The following is a 16,133-nucleotide window of genomic DNA, read 5'->3' on the forward strand; positions in this document are numbered from 1 at the left end:
AAGAACATGAAACACAGATGTTTATAGCTTGAAACAGCTGTATTTAGAAATTTTAGAACTGAAAACTGCTGAATATAATTTAATAGAGTTGGTAGAGCTTACAAGAAAAAACTGCACTGTGAAGAGTTGGATGACACCATATTCACAACAAAACAAAATGTTTACAGTGTTATGCATGAAACCACATAACATAATACATTTTCATAACAGCCATTCTGGCTTAAACTTACTTACTTTACTAAGTAAGGCTTTCTTACTTACTTTACTTTTACTTACTATACCTGTATATTGGAGGTTCTTGTGGAGAGAGCAGAGCAGGAATTGTAGTCAGTGCACACTGTCAGCAGGGGTGTTCTGTGAAGTGCACACTTTGTCTCACTTAAGCACCATCAAACATTAAAATACATCCTTAAATTAATATTTAAACGATGCCCTTTGCCAGCCATCCAATCTAATTGTTCATGGCACATCATTAATAGTTTGGGAAGGAATTATTAAATAAAGGTGGAGGCTCAGGTGTTATAAACATTCCTTGTGCTCTTTATTGAATACTGATTATGCAATGTGCACTCACTTTTCATGTTGTCACAAAATACTCTCTTTTATGAGCATGATTGGAATACGTATTGTTAGATTTAACTTATTACTGTAATAATTTTTAAATTGTGTCAACATATGGATAATGAACAGAGCGAAAAGTGACTGAAAACTAAAATAGTCTCCCCCACATCTGCTCCCGGAATACTCGATCAAAACACATCATAAAACACGCTCCAAATAAGAGGGGGAAAATGCATATCTGACACTTTGATCTGCTTAGAAAATGTGCCATACGACTCCCAGTCACTTGTTCAATGGAGTGGAACTCAGAAGGTAACTAATTGCAATGTTTACACAAATCTGGAGGCAAACTTCCTTTCGCTGCCAACAATCAGTCTGTTGAGCTAACTTAGCTTTCCTCTACATATGGCAGACAGAGTTCAGTTCTGCTGTGCAGTCTGTGCAGAGGGGCGGTCAGCCAAGGAACACCTCAGAGAGAAGGGGAGGGGAGAGGACAACCAATCTGACAAAGGCACTAGAGCTGGACCTGTTCTCCTGTTCTCCCTGAGCTCCTTCTCTTTCAATCACCCTGCCATGGTTGTCATCAGTATTAGTATTCCTACACACCCATGATCACCCCAGCTCTAACCTAGGGCTCAAATACATTTGGATCATATCCCAACCAAAAGAAAGGGTGATGACCCCCCGTCCTAAACCTGGGGTGGTTTTGATGTTCTTCTTGTTCAGCACTCAAATACAGTATCTGACCAAACATATTTCTGAATACTGGAAGTTGTGAGGTATGTGGTTACTTATTAAGATCTTATTACACTCAAAATTGGGTTGTTCCCCCTGAAACCTGAACAGGTCATTACTATCCTTTGAATCTAGATCCAGATGAATACACAGGGTTAATGATCTGTTTTACTACACCAGTTAATGAGTTTCACTACTGAAGGGATTATGGTACACTGCTTATTAAAACACTGTGTAGGTCATCGCTGCAGAGCTTTCAGGATACCCACATTTTCTTATATTCTCTAACAGGAAAACACTGATTACTCCATTAGGTGACGTAAATAAACATGGAACCCAGGCTGCTCACAGTGGTGCTCCAGCCCATAAGAGGTGACCAAGGTCAGTCAGTGTGCTCACAAAGCATCAGCAGCTTCCCTAACTCTCCTGCCTGTCTGTGACCTGTTTTCATCACATCACATTCATGTGGTTACACAAGATCTACAATGTACCTTCAGGGTTGCTTTTGGCCTAGTTCCCCAAATAAAATAAACAAATTCATAAAATGTTATCAAATTTCAATATTTGACACTAAAATCTCTCCATGCCAGTGTAACAGGGTCGGTTATGTTTCCACTTGACACTGCAGAAATATGTATTTGATGTTTATATATTCTAATTGGTTGGTTCAAGTCAGATGTCAATAAGGTGTTATGCCATTGGTCATGCTTGCAGATAGGGGGAGATCGCGAACGTAAATTCTTCCCAGTCTGATATTTTCCTGCAAGCAATAGGAAACATTCTGAAATACTGCATTATATTTTCATATTTACAATGTGTAGGAATTTATTATGTACATGTCCTGTTGTGTTTATACACTGAACAAAAATATAAATGCAACATGAAACAATTTCAAAGATTTTACTGAGTTACAGTTCATATAAGGAAATCAGTCAATTAATCTCAATTCATTAGGCCCTAATTTATGGATTTCTCATGACTGGGAATACAGATATGCATCTGTTCGTCACAGATGCCTTTATTTTTAAGATAGGGGCGTGGTTCAGAAAACCAGTCAGTATCTGGTGTGACCACCATTTGCCTCATGCAGTGTAACACATCTCCTTCGCATAAAGTTGATCAGGCTGTTGATTGTGGCCTGTGGAATGTTGTCCCACTCCTTTCAATGGCTGTGCGAAATTGCTGAATATTGGCGGGAACTGAAACATGCAGCCATATACGTCGATCCAGAGCATCCCAAACACGCTCAATGGGTGACATGTCTGGTGAGTATGCAGGTGTCATGACTTGCCCTCATGGGCTGAGGATCAAAAATGCTGGCTAGGCAAAGAATGATGTAAGAACTCAGGTGATGAAGATGGACATATTGATTTCTAAGCAAGCGGAGGGAATCTCTCGTTCCATACTCAAGCCCTCTACCTGCAAACCATGTCAGATAAGTATGAGGCCGAAAGAAGTGCGACACTTACGTTTCTGAAATAAGTATTCTAAGCGCCCAAGTGGACTCTGCCATGCAGCAGAATACTACCCATAGGTACCATCTGGAGGAATTCCAGAACAGTCACGCGCTACAGTGTGACTACCCAGTCAAGCAACCAAGCTCGCAACCGGAGCTCGGTATATGGCTGTGCCATATCGCAGAAAGATATCCTCGTCTCAGTTCGCAGGTACTGGAACGGTTGCCAAACGCGGACGCTGTGGTGACTGACAGATCACGACAGCCACTGAGCATTTTCAAGCACAAACACCAGGGGATAAGGTTGAATGGTTACAGCCAATCAACTAACCACGCGGCTGCTGACAACTTGTACAAAGGGTCCAACCTTTTCGTTTGTGCATCGGACACCAACATCCACCGCTGGTGGGGTGGTCCCAGGACAGAAAGCGGGGGAATACTAGCCCAGACCCATGATGAGCCTCGTCGAGGCCGGTGGGGGGATCGAGACTACGTGCAGGAAACAAATCAAGTTGTAAAATTCCCCATGAGAACATAGAGGGGCGGACAAGCCCCTCGACGGGGATAACCTTAGAACACATTTGAGATATCACTGAGGTGTACCACACTGGTCGTAAAAGAAGTCCAGTGAACTTTCCACCTCCAAAACAAATGGCAACGATAATAATTCCTTGCCATTAGTAGTTTCAACTACAATGCAACTAGTAAAGTTCTCTAATCATGTGTTCCGGTAGGATAACATTTCAGAATAAATCGGTAGGATAACTGGTCCCCTTGAGTACCAGTAACAATGCCAGCAACAGTCAGTCCAGCTACAATCAGTAAGAAGGTTAGAGACCTAACAAGTGAAATTGTCCTTGACAACAGCGACAGAGGAGTTAGTAGTCACTCAGATTGCAACACGTGGAAGGAAATCTCCCAAAACACTCTTCTGATGGTTAACACACATGCCATGAAAAAGAAATGTATGCACTCACTAACTGTAAGTCGCTCTGGATAAGAGCGTCTGCTAAATGACTAAAATGTAAAATGTAACGCCACTAATAAATAGAACCCTCAATTCAGGAGGAAAGTTATTAGAAGTCATGAACCATGATCACACCGCGTATGACTGGTTCAGTGCTTATAGAGCACTTCCGTCGTGAGTTTAGCTCCTCTGGGGATAACATAGCTATGAAATAGACTCCTTCATACCATTCACCACTACAATGGTGTAAGACACCGTGACCTTTAGTAAAACCACTACAGGTTCCCTCGACACCAATTCTTACTGACCTCCAGGCATTGACATGAAAATTATCTGATTACGTCAGACTCATTCTGAACAGCTTGCAGCCTACCAGGATTCCTGGTCTTCTTTCCCTTGGCATGAGCACTTGTGTAAGCATAACCGCACATGTACAACGGAACATTCAATAAGGATTTATGCTAGGATCACTTAAGGGTCCGAGCAAAACACCAGCCTTGGTAAAGTTGAAAATTTACCCTGAGGCCTTTGATTCTACAGCTACTGTACTCACCAGTTTCTCCCCAGAAGTCCATAGGTCATCCCTGTAGACTGTGCGAAGCTAGTGCCTTACAGCTGTAGACTTATCATGTAGTTATCAACTTAGGATAGTGCCTAAGCAACACACCACTAAGTAGGAAACCCTAGACATTACATTAGAGACAATACCATGATAGAGTAATTTAGACTAGACTGTGGATGTATATAGAATTAGATGATTAAGGTGTGGTAACTATATTTTGTATCTCTTTTGTTTATACTTTGATTCATTTTGTTTAATTTTCTCTGACGCAGTGATAGAGCCATAAACAAGTTCCCCATACAACCATCAGCTAGTGCCACAACGCTGCTCATTTGGGAAAGAAATATAATGATGTATTTCGTGAGTGTGTGTGCATTGTTAATATCTGCCTAAGTTACTGCCCAGCCTAGACGACCAGACGACGGGTCCGGAACGGCGATGCCCAACCCGGACCTCCCGTGCCCATCCTTGTGGTGGCCGGCAGCTTGCAGAGATCCTCCCAAGGTAAACCACCAGAGGGGCACTGCAACGATGATCCACAACCAGGACATTTTTATGGTGGGTTTCAACTTACAGAATAATAGGAATATTCAACCACCAGAGGGGGACTGTCATGACTTGCCCTCATGGGCTGAGGATCAAAGATGCCGGCTAGGCAAAGGTTTGAACATCCCATCGCCTGGGGGCCAGTTTTATGACAGGTCGTAAATTCCTTGCAGAAACTATCTCTTCCATGCCATGCAGTATTGGGAGAGGGAATTTCCCTGTAGAACAAAGGAAGTCTTCCCGCCAAGACTCCAACATCCAAAAGTGGATAATGAAACAATATTCCTACTTCAAAGAATGTGGGAAACGGTCGGTGGGGACTTAAAGATCAATCATGTCAAATTCGTTACTAACTGTATCTCGAAAGGTGTACATATTCTATCTATCAAGTTTACGTCTAAATGTTGTATAAAATATATGATTAAGTATGAGAGTATTTTGGTGAAGATAGGAATGTGATTTTAGTCTTCTAATGAGATAATCGTTTTTCACATAAACTATGCACAGTGACTAGCCACACCCCAACTGCCATCAGACATTGGGTCGGCGTGATGGAACGCCCCTTTTACCCCGAGGGCATAAAAACCCCTCGTAACGAAATTCACCTCAGACCAGCAGACGTGAAGCGTGAGCTAAACGTTACAAAATGGTTAGACCAGGAAGACCAGCCGACATGCAGCGCGAGCTGAATATGACAAAATGGTGAAACTCTGAAACTCTCAACCTCTACACGAGGTGAAGAAGAAGACAACGCACTAGACCTTATCATCTCAGTCTGCAGCTGGCATGTGTAGTCGTCTAGAGAACTTTCACTAAAGACACGAGTTGGGAAGGACAACCGCTGGTACATCTGAAGTATCTATCTAACAGAACAACTCTACGAACTATAGGGTACGCTGAAGTATACATTTTAACCACCACCATGACCAGAAACTCTACCAAGGACATTGGTGTCTCTGGTGGGCAAACCAGAGTCCTACATCATCAACTCAACTATCGAAGACAGCTACACGTAAATACATGTTGCATTTCTAATCCGAATGAGCGGTTATTTGGGTTCTAAGCATTTGTATTTCCGTGAGCATAGTTTCCAAAGTAACAACGATAGTTTGAATCTCTGTCTCTCCCTTCCACTCTGACCCCTCCTTCTAACCAAGCATTCATGCTATTGTTAGTCCAGTCCACTAGGGACCTGTTTTCATTGTATTACGTTAGTGATCAATAACCTATGTGTGTGTGTGTGTGTTTGTATTCTGTGTTATTATTTAGTTAGTTAGTAAATAAATAATTAGGCAATTTGTGTTTTTCTGATTCATCAATAAGGTTAGGGTTCTTGTAGGTTCAAGGATTATGCGACATTCAGAATGAGACTGATAAGAGGTAATTATTTAATAAGTGACTGTTATTGATATATAACATATATCTTCTAAGAGTTTAATTCGGGAGATGGTAACTAGTTAAACAACTTCTTCCGTGGTGCCCAAAATTCCTAATGAGTTAATTGTTACATGATTAATTTAATTGAAAGACAATTAAACATAGTTAGTTGATTCGACAGTCGGCATATTAATAAAAGTAATGTCACGACACATGCCATGGAAGAACTGTGACATTTTCAGCTTCCAGAAATTGTGTACAGATCCTTGCGACAAGGGGGCGTGCATTATCATGCTGAAACATGAGGTGATGGCGGCGGATGAATGGCACGACAATGGACCTCAGGATCTCGTCACAGGATCTTTGTACAGTCGTGGTCAAACGTTTTGAGAATGACACAAGTATTGGTCTTCACAAAGTTTGCTGCTTCAGTGTCTTTAGATATTTTTGTCAGATGTTACTATGGTATACTGAAGTATAATTACAAGCATTCCATAAGTGTCAAAGGCTTTTATTGACAATTACATTAAGTTTATGCAAAGAGTCAATATTTGCAGTGTTGACCCTTCTTTTTCAAGACCTCTGCAATCCGCCCTGGCATGCTGTTAATTAACTTCTGGGCCACATCCTGACTGATGGCAGCCCATTCTTGCATAATCAATACTTAGAGTTTGTCAGAATTTGTGGGTTTTTGTTTGTCCACCCGCCTCTTGACGATTGACCACAAGTTCTCAATGGGATTAAGGTCTGGGGAGTTTCCTGGCCATGGACCCAAAATTTCGATGTTTTGTTCCCCGAGCCACATAGTTATCACTTTTTCCTTATGGCAAGGTGCTCCATCATGCTGGAAAAGGCATTGTTTGTCACCAAACTGTTCTTGGATGGTTGGGAGAAGTTGCTCTCTGAGGATGTGTTGGTACCATTCTTTATTCATGGCTGTGTTCTTAGGCAAAATTGTGAGTGAGCCCACTCCCTTGGGTGAGTAGCGATCCCGCAGCTGAATCAACTTTAGGAGATGGTCCTGGCGCTTGCTGGACTTTCTTGAGTGCCCTGAAGCCTTCTTCACAACAATTGAACCTCTCTCCTTGAAGTTCTTGATGATCCGATAAATGGTTGATTTAGGTGCAATCTTACTAGCAGCAATATCCTTGCCTGTGAAGTCCTTTTTGTGCAAAGCAATGATGACGGCACATATTTCCTTGCAGGTAACCATGGTTAACAGAGGAAGAACAATGATTTCAAGCACCACCCTCCTTTTAAAGCTTCCAGTCTGTTATTCTAACTCAATCAGCATGACAGAGTGATCTCCAGCCTTGTCCTCGTCAACACTCTCACCTGTGTTAACAAGAGAATCACTGACATGATGGCAGCTGGTCCTTTCGTGGCAGGGCTGAAATGCAGTGGAAATGTTTTTGGGGGATTAAGTTAATGTTCATGGCAAAGAGGGACTTTGCAATTAATTGCAATTCATCTGATCACTCTTCATAACATTCTGGAGTATATGCAAATTGCCATCATAAAAACTGAGGCAGCAGACTTTGTGAAAATTTATATTTGTGTCATTCTCAAAACTTTTGACCACGACTGTACATTCAAATTGCCATCGATAAAATGCAGTATATACATATGAGATGAGTAGTGCATAATTAAAGTGACTAGTGTTCCATTTCTTGCGGGCGGTGCAGCTGCATACCAGGTGGTGATACAGCCCGACAGGATGCTCTCAAGCCAGCTAGCCACCGGAGGACGATTGTGTTCGTTGTCCGTAGCTTATGCCTGCCCATACCATAACCCCACCGCCACCACGTGGCACTCTGTTCACAACGTTGACATCAGCAAACCGCTCGCTCACATGACGCTATACACGCTGTCTGCCACCTGCCCAGTACAGTTAATACTGGGATTCTTCTATGAAGACCACACATCTCCGGCATGCCAGTGGCCATCGAAGGTGAGCATTTGCCCACTGAAGTCGGTTACAACGCCGAACTGCAGTCAGGTCAAGACCCTGGTGAGGACGATGAGCATGCAGATGAGCTTCCCTGAGACGGTTTCTGACAGTTTGTCCAGAAATTCTTCAGCTGTGCAAGCCCACAGTTTCATCAGCTGTCCAGGTGGCTGGTCTCAGACGATCCCGCTGGTGAAGCCGGATATGGAGGTCCTGGGCTGGCATGGTTACACGTGGTCTGTGGTTGTGAGGCCGGTTGGACATACTGCCAAATTCTCTAAAGCGATGTTGGAGAAATGAACATTCAATTCCCTGGCAACAGCTCTGGTGCACATTCCTGCAGTCAGCATGCTAATTGCACGCTCCCTCAAAACTTGAGACATCTGTGGCATTGTGTTGTGTGACAAAACTGCACATTTTAGAGTGTCCCTTGATTGTCCCCAGCACAAGGTGCACCTGTGTAATGATCATGCTGTTTAATTAGCTTCTTGATATGCCACACCTGTCAGGTGGATGGATTATCTTGGCAAAGGAGAAATGCTCACTAACAGGGATGTAAACAAATGTGTGAACAACATTTTAGAGGAATAATATTTTTGTACGTATGGAATATTTCTGGGATCTTTTATTTCAGCTCATGAAACATGGGACCAACACTTTACATGTTGCATTCATATTTTTGTTCAGTGTAATTCATACATATACCTTTTATGTGTGTGCTACAGACCAGTATGACCAACTTAATTCTGATGTGGAGAAGGGTTGTTAATGAGTTACGAAAGAGTTATGATATGACCCTCAAATACATAATTTGATCTGTAAAATGTACCCTGAGGATTCAACACTGTGGGGATCTTCATGCATCATTGACCTTAGTAAGAAGAAAAAGAAGAAGAAGAAGAAGAAGAAGTGTGTAAGTCACGGGCCTATACCGGCCGGTGAGGGAAATGGGGCAAGTACAGGCTATATATCAGCAGAGTTTGCTGAGTAAACAAACTTGAACACATTAGCTCAAATTCTTGTATTTTGAAGTCCATTCATAATAACGTTGATTAAGCAATTGGTGAAGATGTATTTTTTACAGTGTGTGTATATGTTTGTGTGTGTCTGTGTGAGTAAGATGGAGAATGACAGCAAGAGAGAGTGAGAGCATTAGTACATGGGACTCAACACACACACACACACACACAGTCCCACAATCCTTGAGCGCAGTCTGCATATTAAATGGCACTTCCATTGAGCAAATAAGCCTTTACATGAGGAAATATGATTAGCCAATATAAATACAGATGGGCCAAATTAAGATGATTTACGCCAAAATTTGACATGTTGAAGATAGAGGACAGAAGATATTCTACCCTGCTGCATTAATATCATGTTCATAGAAGCAGGCAATTTTCCAGTCTTTGATTGCTCTTTTACTGTTCTGACAGCAGGGATTCACATGATGCCCTAATGCCTGATCCCCTATATCTAACACATGTGCTGATGTACTGTATAAGGAATTAGCCTGTACATCAGAAGGCATCATATACACACCAGCTCCAACACATGGAGTCTCTCTCTGCAGTGGATTCCAGCCGTTTCCAGCAGAAGCCTTATTTAAATGTAGCCTGACGACTCACACTAAATTATTCTGCTGCTCTGTCGTTCGCTACATACTTTAGTCTGAGACTGCCATCATTGAAGTCATTTGTGGTGACGAAGGGCACGAGAGGTGTTGTACAAAACAAAGTAATCAATGATGGGATCTTCTCTAACCAATCAGCGTATCAAAGCCAATGACACATTTTCAAACCGCCTCTTTACCCACGTGTGTTCTGCCTCTGGCCCAACCTATCGCTTTCTGGACCAGTCAGACGGCCCCCGAATTTGTTCACATTCGGTGAAGGGTCGGGGAGGTACTCAGATCCAGACTCATTGCGGATAAGAAACTAACATCCTTGGGCGTGGCGTAGTGTTTGGACGGAGCAAGGAATCTGGGTATCCAGGCAAATTTAAATGAGCCGTGTAACAATACACTTCCCTGCTCCAACCTCAAGAGTGGCATATCGTGGATATTCTAAAATAGCTTCCCAAAAGATAGGCAAAGCATTTGCACCTACGCCGCTGCCTTTGCTTTGAAAATTCCTCTGTTAACAGTGATCAATATTTCAGTTAACTAGAGAAAAAAACCAGAGAGGGGGAACTTTTGCACACAAGAATCAGCAAGAAAGAGGACCATTAAAAAAAGGTTCCTATAAAAATCCTTACAACAAGGTGTTATGTATCCTCAAGTGAAATAGGGCTAATGTAATATAAAACAGAACATTGCCTCTCTCCTTTACTAAACATGCGTTCTGTGTGTACTCAGTCTTCCGCCCCCTGTAGTGGGGGAAAGGCAAACATCCAAGTCAACCTGCTGCATTCAATCAATCTATATTAATGCTAGCTTCATTGCTAATGCTGCCTCCATCTAATGCACACCCACAAAAAAAAAAACACACAGACAAGCACATGTCTAGTTAGCTCACCTCTCACATATACTACTTCTAGTCATGTTTTTTGGAGTGAAAACTGAGCAAGAGGAATGGGAAAGGGAGTTAGCTCCATGAACAGGAGGCTTGTCGTTCCCTCAGCTGCCCAGCCTGAGGGCTCACAGCTGGGAGGCGCTTCTGCTCACCCCTGGGCCTCTCCTGGAGGGGTCAGCAGTGCCTCAGCATACGCTCCATAAAGAACAGAAAGGGCCAACATTTAGATGTTTCAGGGCTATTAAGTAATGGACTAATTAAAAAAACTATTTTGTGTCAAATGCACAAAAAATAGACTTCTCAATTGCTCTGCGCTCTTTTGACTAACAATGTGAGTTCCCGTATCATAGTTGTGTGTTTAATATGCAGGTTTTATGCACTTCAAAGAAAATTTAAATATTAAGAGGGTAGAATTAAGGGTAGCACTGGAAAGTAACAGGAAACAACAGGGAATAAGACGACAATGACAAGGTTAGAACACGGTAGAATCCGTTAATAGATTCACCATAGTTTACATGTACCTACAGTGCTTGGGCACTGTATTTCAAAGCAAACATCTGTTCCCCCGTTACCATGTTCATTACTAGTACTTTCTTTATAGTTTCCAAACAAAACACTAAAAGTGTATCAATCTTGTTGTTGTTGTACAAGTTACTTTTTACTTACATAAATGTAGACACGTAGTCAGTGTGCTCCCAGGTATATCCGACTTAATTTCATGCCTTTTCTCCCCTGACAGATTGAGGGCTCTACAGTACATTCAGAAAGTATTCAGACCCCTTGGCTTTTTCCACATTTTGTTACGTTACAGCCTTATTCTAAAATGTATTAAATAAGCAATCTACACACAATACCCCATAAGGACAAATCGAAAACATTTTTATTTATTTTTATTTTATCAAATGTATTAAAAATAATAAACAGAAATACCTTATTTACATAATCATTCAGACCCTTTGCTATGAGACACGAAATTGAGCTCAGGTGCATCCTGTTTTCATTGATCATCCTTGAGATGTTTCTACAACTTGATTGGAGTCCACCTGTGGTAAATTCAATTGATTGGACATGATTTGGAAAGGAACACACCTGTCTATATAAAGGTCCCACAGTTGACAGTGCATGTCATAGAGAGAAAAACCAAGCCATGAGGTCGAAGGAATTGTCCGCAGAGCTCCGAGACAAGATTGTGTTGAGGCACAGATCTGGGGAAGGGTAACAAAAAAGTTCTGCAGCATTGAAGGTCCCCAAGAACACAGTGGCCTCCATCATTCTTAAATGGAAGAAGTTTGGAACCACCAAGGCTCTTCATAGAGCTAGCCGCCCGGCCAAACTGAGCAATCGGAGGAGAAAGGCCTTGGTCAGGGTGGTGACCAAGAACCTGATGGTCACTCTGACAAATCAAATCAAATTTATTTGCCACATGCGCCGAATACAACATGTGTAGACCTTACAGTGAAATGCTTATTTACAAGCCCTTAACCAACAATGCAGTTTTGCAGTAAAATAAAATAACAGTATTGAGGCTATATACAGGGGGTACCGGTACAGAATCAATGTGCGGGGGCACAGGTTAGTCGAGGTAATTGAGGTAATATGTACATGTGGGTAGAGTTAATGTAACAATGTACGCTGGGAGTCGGGAAGCAAGTACATGGAGTGCATTTAATGATAAATAAACATGGAACAAAACAAGAGTAGCGTACAGACAGGAACAGAGTAACAGAATCAATAATGCCTAGGAAGGAACCAAAGGGAGTGACATATATAAGGGAGGGAATCAGGAAGGTGATGGAGTCCAGTTGAGTCTGATGAGGCGATGGTGCGCGTAATGATGGTGACAGGTGTGCGTAATAAAGAGCAGCCTGGTGACCTAGAGGCCAGAGGGGTAGTATACGTGACAGTACCCCCTCCCTTACGCGCGGCTCCAGCTGCAGGACACTGACCAAAGGGACTATCCCGGGGATCAGGAGTGGACCGGTCACATCTGCTGAGGCGCGGGAGCCTGACGAGCCGGCTGAGGCGCGGGAGCCTGACGAGCCAGCTGAGGCATGAAAGCCTGATGAGCTAGCTGAGGCATCCTCGGTAGACTCGGCAACGGACGCTTGACTGGCCAACCGGGTCTTGAAAACCTGACGAGCTGGCTGAGGCATGGAAGCCTGACTAGCCAGCTGAGCCATCCCCGGTAGCGGCACCCGGACCCGACGTCACCTACACCAACTACAAACAAAAAATAACACTCCCTGAAGCTTCCCCTTGTTGAGGCGCTATTCTGTAACAATGTACGCTGGGAGTCGGGAAGCAAGTACAGGGAGAGCATTTAATGATAAATAAACATGGAACAAAACAAGAGTAGCGTACAGACAGGAACAGAGTAACAGAATCAATAACGCCTAGGGAAGGAACCAAAGGGAGTGACATATATAGGGGAGGTAATCAGGAAGGTGATGGAGTCCAGGTGAGTCTGATGAGGCGCTGGTGCGTGTAACGATGGTGACAGGTGTGCGCAATAAAGAGCAGCCTAGTGACCTAGAGGCCAGAGGGGGAGTAAAGGTGACAGTTAAAGTGACTATGCATAGATAATAAACAGAGAGTAGCAGCAGCGTAAAAGAGGGGGTGGGGTGGGGTGGGGTGGGGTGACAATGCAAATAGTTTGGGTAGCCATGATTAGCTGTTCAGGAGTCTTATGGCTTGGAGGTAGAAGCTGTTAAGAAGCCTTTTGGACCTCTGCGGTAGCAGAGAGAACAGTCTATGACTAGGTTGGGTGGAGTCTTTGACAATTTTTAGGGCCTTCCTCTGACACCGCCTGGTATAGAGGTCCTGGATGGCAGGAAGCTTGGCCCCAGTGATGTACTGGACCGTACGCATTACCCTCTGTAGTGCCTTACAGCAGTTGCCATACCAGGCGGTGATGCAACCAGTCAGGATGCTCTCAATGGTGCAGCTGTAGAACATTTTGAGGATCTGAGGACCCATGCCAAATCTTTTCAGTCTCCTGAGGGGGAATAGGTTTTGTCGTGCCCTCTTCACGACTGTCTTGGTGTGTTTGGACCATGATAGTTTGTTGGTGATGTGGACACCAAGGAACTTGAAGCTCTCAACCTGTTCCACTACAGCCCCGTCGATGAGAATGGGGGCGTGCTCAGTCCTCTTTTTTTTCATGTAGTCCACAATCATCTCCTATGTCTTAATCACATTGAGGGAGAGGTTGTTATCCTGGCACCACACGGCCAGGTCTCTGACCTCCTCCCTATAGGCTGTCTCATCGTTGTTGGTGATCAGGCCTACCACTGTTGTGTCGTCGGCAAACTTAATGACGGTGTTGGAGTCGTGCCTGGCCATGCAGTCATGGGTGAACAGGAAGTACAGGAGGGGACTGAGCATGCACCCCTGAGGGGGCCCCGTGTTGAGGATCAGCGTGGCAGATGTGTTCTTATCTACCCTTACCACCTCGGGCGGCCCGTCAGGAAGTCCAGGATTCAGTTGAAGAGGGAGGTGTTTAGTCCCAGGGTCCTTAGCTTAGTGATGAGCTTTGAGGGCACTATGGTGTTGAACGCTGAGCTGTAGTCAGAATAGCATTCTCACGTAGGTGTGTAATGTATCTCGTCTGGTAGGCTCGTTTTTTTTCCTCTGGTTGCACATTTAACATGCTGGTAGAAATTAGGTAGAACGGATCTTAGTTTCTCTGTATTAAAGATCCCAGCCACTAGGAGCGCTGCCTCTGGATGAGCGTTATCCTGTTTGCTTATGGCCTTATACAGCTCACTGTGTGCGGTCTTAGTGCCAGCATCGGTTTGTGGTGGTAAATAGACAGCTACGAAAAATATTGATGAAAACTCTCTTGGTAAATAGTGTGGTCTACAGCTTATCATGAGATACTCTACCTCAGGCGAGCAAAACCTTAGACTTCCTTAGTATTAGATTTCGTGCACCAGCTGTTGTTTACAAACATACACAGACCGCCACCCCTTGTCTTACCGGAGTCAGCCGTTCTATCCTGCTGATGTAGCGTATATCCCGCCAGCTGTATGTTATCCATGTCGTCGTTCAGCCACGACTCGTGGAAACATAAGATATTACAGTTTTTAATGTCCCGTTTGTAGGTATCCGTGATCGTAGGTTGTCTATTTTGTTTTCCAGTGATTGTATGTTGGCTAATAGGACTGATGGTAGAGGCAGTCTCTAGGGTTCCTCTGTGGAGATGAGAGAAACTTCCAGAAGGACAACCATCTCTGCAGCAGTCCACCAATCAGGCCTTTATGGTAGAGTGGCCAGACGGAAGCCACTCCTCAGTAAAAGGCACATGACAGCCCGCTTGGAGTCTGATGAAACCAAGATTGAACTCTTTGGCCTGAGCATCTGAAAACCTATTTTTGCTTTGTCATTATGGGTATTGTGTGTAGATTGATGAAGAAAAAACATAATTTCATCAATTTTAGAATAAGGCTGTAACGTAACAAAATGTGGAAAAAGTAAAGGGGTCTGAATACTTTCCGAAGGCATTGTATTTAATCTGTATCGCTGAAGCTTTACATATTGTGCAATAGAAATGTAAAGGTAATTTCCGATTGAGCCAACATATGCAGCGTTTACCGTGAATGCAGCCTCCACTAATTATTTTACATTGCCTTTAAATTTAAATCACGCTGTAAAGCTGAACTTCTGCGATAAAGATTGAATTGAGCCCTAACACAATCACAAGGAATTAAGCTACTATGTTCTTTAATGGAACTTTATTGATTGTTTGTGTAGCCGGTCTGGGCCTATGTGTGAATGCGCTGGCTACTGCCCTCTGACTACAGTTCTATGTTGTGTTGTGGTACATGTACAGTGGGGAAAAAAAGTATTTAGTCAGCCACCAATTGTGCAAGTTCTCCCACTTAAAAAGATGAGAGAGGCCTGTAATTTTCATCAAAGGTACATGTCAACTATGACAGACAAATTGAGATTTTTTTTTCTCCAGAAATTCACATTGTAGGATTTTTAATGAATTTATTTGCAAATTATGGTGGAAAATAAGTATTTGGTCACCTACAAACAAGCAAGATTTCTGGCTCTCACAGACCTGTAACTTCTTCTTTAAGAGGCTCCTCTGTCCTCCACTCATTACCTATATTAATGGCACCTGTTTGAACTTGTTATCAGTATAAAAGACACCTGTCCACAACCTCAAACAGTCACACTCCAAACTCCACTATGGCCAAGACCAAAGAGCTGTCAAAGGACACCAGAAACAAAATTGTAGACCTGCACCAGGCTGGGAAGACTGAATCTGCAATAGGTAAGCAGCTTGGTTTGAAGAAATCAACTGTGGGAGCAATTATTAGGAAATGGAAGACATACAAGACCACTGATAATCTCCCTCGATCTGGGGCTCCACGCAAGATCTCACCCCGTGGGGTCAAAATGATCACAAGAACGGTGAGCAAAAATCCCAGAACCACACGGGGGGACCTAGTGAATGACCTGCA

This window comes from Coregonus clupeaformis, chromosome 9 (assembly GCF_020615455.1).
Source record: "Coregonus clupeaformis isolate EN_2021a chromosome 9, ASM2061545v1, whole genome shotgun sequence".
Classification (NCBI taxonomy): domain Eukaryota; kingdom Metazoa; phylum Chordata; class Actinopteri; order Salmoniformes; family Salmonidae; genus Coregonus; species Coregonus clupeaformis.